The following is a 5,635-nucleotide window of genomic DNA, read 5'->3' as shown; positions in this document are numbered from 1 at the left end:
AGCAATATTAAATTGATGAATCGAGCAGATGTTAATTTGATATTAAAGGCTATTTTCAATAAGAACTTAGATCTAGTAAATTGCGAGAGCCTGTTAGATCTATGTTGGTTAATAAATTGTGAGAGTCTGTTAATCATGTTATTTATGCAATGTCAATGATTGATTACTATGTTTTACCCTGGAGTATTATTTATTGGTGAACCTATGCCCTAGATCCTTTCATATATTGTTTTCTTCCTATTCTCAACCTAGTAGTTTAGTTTCTTACTTAATTATAAATATTGGTTACTTAAATTATTTAGATTATAATAATTAATTAGAATTAAAAAGACTTGTTTCCCTGTGGAGTTCGACCCTACTTCCCTATCTACTTTAGTTAGTGATTTAGGTAATTATTTTTTATTAGGGGATACGACTTTACCTTGTCACAATTGAAGAAGGAGATTGATGCTTTGAAACAAGAAAATCTGAGTATTATTGCTTATTATGGCAAGATTAAGAAACTATGGGATGAATTGCAGAGTTTAAGAGCATTTCCTACTTGTAACTGTGGTGCTCTTACCAATTGTACTTGTCAATTTCTTAAGACATTGGCTGATCTTGAAGGAGAAGATCGTTTGATGCAGTTTCTTCTTGGACTGAATAGTGGTTTTGATTCTACAATCACTAACATTCTATCAATGGATCCTTTGCCTACAATTAATCGTGCTTTTTCAATTGCTCAACAAATTGAGAAACAGAAGGAAGTGAGTGGTTCTGTGGAGCAACATGCCGAGTCTAGTGCAATGGCAGCACAAAGGTTTGTGAGGAATGGTGTGCAAAGGTTTGGTCAGAATAATTCTGGTCAGAATAATTTTGGTTCTAGTACATTTGGTCAGAAGAAAGATTGGAAGAAGGAGAAATTTAACAAGAAGTGTGATCACTGTAAAGAGACTGGACATACTGTTGACGCTTGTTTTAAGATTCATGGATATCCTGATTGGTATAATGCTATCAAAAGTAACAGAAGGGCTGGTGTTCAATCTAGGCAAAGGATGGCAGCAAATGTTCATGCTAGTCAAGAATCTGATTCTCCTCTAGATTCTGATGGTATCATTGATAATTCTGGGATAAGTTCAGACATGTTGAGTGCTATTTGTCAAGAAGTAATGAGAACCATGAAAGGGAAGCAGTCTACTGGTGAATCTGGATCAACTTTTGCTAACTTTGCAGGTAATGATTCTTTTACTTGTGCTGTTAGTAAAACTGGTGAAAATTGTTTGTGGATTGTTGATTCTGGTGCATGTGATCATATGGTGTTTGATGAAAGTATGCTTATGAGTAAGAAATTCTTGGATAAGCCTATTAGAGTTGTTTTGCCAGATGGTTCATATAAATTTGTTAAAATGGTGGGTGATGTGTGTTTGAATGAGAATTTGACACTGAATGATGTTATGCTAGTTGAAGAATTTAAGCATAATCTATTGTCAATAGGTAGACTCATTGATCAGTCTGGAGTAAAGGTTTTCTTTACTGGAAATGGGTGTTATTTTCAGGACCCTTCTAATGAGGAGATGGTTGGACATGGTAGAAGACAGAATGGCCTGTATTATTTCACTAAGGAGGTGACAAAGAAGAATAAAGTTGCAGATAGTAGTAATGTAGTCAGTTGTAATAATGTTGGTAATAAACAAATGACTGTTTTACACTAGTAGAATAAACTTGATGGCCAGCCACAAATGGCAAGCGGTTATTGAATTCCGCTTGCCAAAATGTAAATGGCAAGCGGTTTAGGATGAACCGCTTGTCAAAATGCCAATGGCAAGCGGTTTTGAATGAACCGCTTACCAAAATGTAAATGGCAAGCGGTTTGAGCATTGAACCGCTTGCCATTTGGTCAAAAAAACCCTAGAAAAGTAAAACCCAGCTCACGGCCTCATCTTCTCTCTCCTCCGTCCCCTTTCCCCTCATTTTCACGCTCTCTCTCCTCTGATCTATCCCCTCATTTTTTTCTCTCTCCTCTCATTTTCACGTTCTCTCTCCTCTTTCTCCCCTCCATTACGCCTCAGTTCTTTCTACTCTATCTCCCCTCCATCCTTTATCTTCTTCTCTTTCTTCTCTTATCTCCTTTCTCAGCCTCCCTTCTTTCCTTTCTCACGCCTCACCACAACGAAGAACGACGAACGCCTCAGTACCCAACGACGAGAATGAAGAAAACGTTTGGGTTCAGTTTTCCGACTCGGCGTTAGGGTTCAGATCGTTGCTTCTCAAGTCATATCTCACTTGATTTTCCGGTAATTCATTAAATTTTTAGCTAATTTTCGAGTTTTTGCATATATTATGTTTGTGTATAATTTAAGATCTAATCCTGGTATGTTTGTGTATAATTTTCGAGTTTTTAGCTTTAAAATTTTGTTGTTTATAATTTAAGATCTAAACCCGGTATGTTTGTGTATAATTTTCGAGTTTTTAGCTTTAAAATTTTGTTGTTCATAATTTAAGATCTGAATTTTTTTTTTTTTACACAAAAGATCTGAAATTAAGTTAATAATTATTGTTGTTTATTTTTTCAATTTATTGTTTGGCAGATACGGTGAATCGGGATAGGTGGTGGTGGTAATACAGGTTAAGGTGGTTGGTGGTGGCGGCTGGTGGTGTGCACGGCTGGTGAACAAGAGCAGCATCAGTTTTATTTTGCTTGTTTTTTTTTTCTATGAAAATGTAATATTACAACAATTAATTAATAAAAATATTAATGTTTTTGCATATATTATGTTTGTGTTTCAATTTAATTGAAAAAACTAAAAAAAAAAAAAAAAAAAAATTAATTTTTTATACCCATAATGGGCAGCGGTTTGGCGCCAAAACCGCTGCCCTTTCACTACAAATGGCAAGCGGTTCTGAACCGCTTGCCATTTAAAAGGCTAATGGCAAGCCCCCCAATGGCATGCGGTTCAAAACCGCTTCCCATTAGGGGGTTTGAACCGCTTGCCATTATGTTTATTCTACTAGTGTTACCATATAAAACTGCTACTAGTGATATTAGTAAGGAGAGTAAGGTTAGTTTGGATGTTTTACATGCAAGGCTGGGACATGTATCATTGTCTAAAATGAAACAATTACATGATTGTGATACTACTGGTTTACAGGAATATAATTGTGCTGTTTGTTTTCATGCCAAGCAACATAAGTTTCCTTTTCATGTTAGTTCTAGTAGAGCAGATGCAGTCTTTGATCTTATTCACATTGATCTATGGGGTCCTTATAGAGTGAAGGCTTTGAATGGTGCTTCTTATTTAATCACTATTTTAGATGATCATAGTAAAGTGACTTGGACTTTCTTGTTGCATAATAAGATGCAAGTGGTGAAAACTGTTAGTGATTTTCTGTCTATGGTGGAAACTCAGTTTCAAAAGAAGATTAAGGTGATCAGATCAGATAATGGTACTGAGTTGGTGAAAGAACAGTGTATGGATCTGTTTGGAAGTAAAGGTATAATACACCAGAAAAGTGTGCCTAAGGTTCCTCAACAAAATGCTAGAGTTGAAAGAAATCATAGGCATTTACTTGAGGTTGCTAAGGCTATAAGGTTTCATGCAAATCTGCCTAAGAAGTTTTGGGGAGATTGTGTATTATCTGCTACTCATTTGATAAATAAGATGCCTGTGAAGGTTTTGGATTGGAAGACACCTTATGAGATTCTTTTTCATAAAGTTCCTTCTTACAGTGAATTGAGAATTGTTGGATGTCTTTGTTATGCTTACAATATGAGTATTAACAAGGATAAGTTTGATTCAAGAGCTAGAAGATGTATTTTCATTGGATACCCTTTTGGACAAAAGGCATTCAAATTGTATGATCTGGATTCTCACAAAACTTTTGTGTCTAGAGATGTGATTTTCTTTGAAAATGTATTTCCTTTTCAAAAGGATAATGTTTCTATAGAGTGCCTTGTTCCTTCCACACTTAAAATTGTTTCTTTCAGTTCTGATTCTGAGGTTTCTATTCCTGTTCAAAATCATACTCATACTGATTCAAATTCTGCCTCAGATTCTCATATACCTGTTATTGAAGAAAATATGACAGATCCTCTTATTAGTTCTGCTGATTCTAATTCACAGCAAACTATTTCTTCTTCTTCTTCTTCTGACAACACTAATACTAATGTGTTTGTGCCTAGAACTTCTTCTAGACCTGTTATTCCTTCCACAAAATTGAATAATTTTGTTACAACTTATATTCCTCATAAGAATAATGATCAGCAATCTCAATCTGTGTCTTTTGCTGTGAATTCTAATCATATTGTTGAGCCTAAGAATTACAATCAGGCTAAGAATGATCCAAATTGGATCATTGCTATGAATAAAGAGTTACAAGCTTTGGAAGAGAATGAAACCTGGGATTTGACTTTTTTACCAAAGGGTAAAAAGGCTATAGGGTCTAAGTGGGTTTATAAGACCAAACTGAATCCAGATGGGACTGTTGAGAGATATAAAGGGAGAGTTGTTGCTATTGGATATCAACAAGTTGAAGGGAAAGACTTTACTCAGACTTTTTCTCCTGTTGCTAAGTTAGCTACTGTCAGAGTAGTAATTGCTTTAGCTACATCTAAAGGTTGGCCTCTTTGTCAACTTGATGTAAATAATGCTTTCCTCCATGGATACTTAGATGAGGAGGTGTAGGGAATAGTTTCAAGCCTTTAAAATCCCACTAGCTTGAACCCCACTGTGATCATACACTAAAGTACGGTGGCGTCCAAAAGGGAAGAAGATAGAGCAAAAGAGTCGCCAACAAGTTTTTAAGGAACTTGTAAACCGTTCACGAGGTGAAGGTTACACCCCTTAACGATCCAAGAGATCGTCAACTCCATAAGGTCATGAACCAAAATAGGGTTCGGGGATGAAGGTACAAATCCAACCTAAAAGAGATTGAACATGCCCTAATAATAGGCCTCTACTTTATTCTGCTCGTATTCATGTGCGCTTTCTGACTAACATACAATCAATAGAATTAACCCTAAACCTGTTTAATCTATGTTGGTTGAATTTAATGCACAAACAAACTATTATTGGCGATCATTTGAATTATAATCACAGTTAACCCTAAACAAGATTATTAATTATCTTATTAAGCGTGATTGCAAATACCAATTCCCTTTAACATGCAATAAAGGTGATCAAGCAATAACAATATAAAATAATATGCATATCAAGCAACATAATAAATAATCAACATCATTAACAATAATAAAATAATCACAATCACCATAAAAATAATGATAATCATAAATTATAATTATAATCATGTTAAAGCATAGCAAGATCCTAGGCATGATACTAACAAGATTAATAACAAACCCTAGCATGTCACTAAGCATTAAAAATCAAATCTTTAGCCCTAACACGATACTAACATGAATTAATATTAGGAAGAGAATAATAGACATCATACTTTTAATCATACTTAATATTAAAGTTACCCTAGACATGATACTAGGAATCAAAATAACAATCTAAGCATGATTTCTACATCATAATATCAATTAAACCATTAAAGTACTTACTTGGATGCCTCGTATCTCTTTCTAATTACAAAATACACGCGTTAGTAACTTCAAGGAAAATAATAATCAAAACAATTAAATTAAATAATTGAA

This window comes from Chenopodium album, chromosome 2 (assembly GCF_948465745.1).
Source record: "Chenopodium album chromosome 2, dcCheAlbu1.1, whole genome shotgun sequence".
Lineage (NCBI taxonomy): Eukaryota > Viridiplantae > Streptophyta > Magnoliopsida > Caryophyllales > Amaranthaceae > Chenopodium > Chenopodium album.
This window is presented reverse-complemented; position numbering follows the sequence as displayed.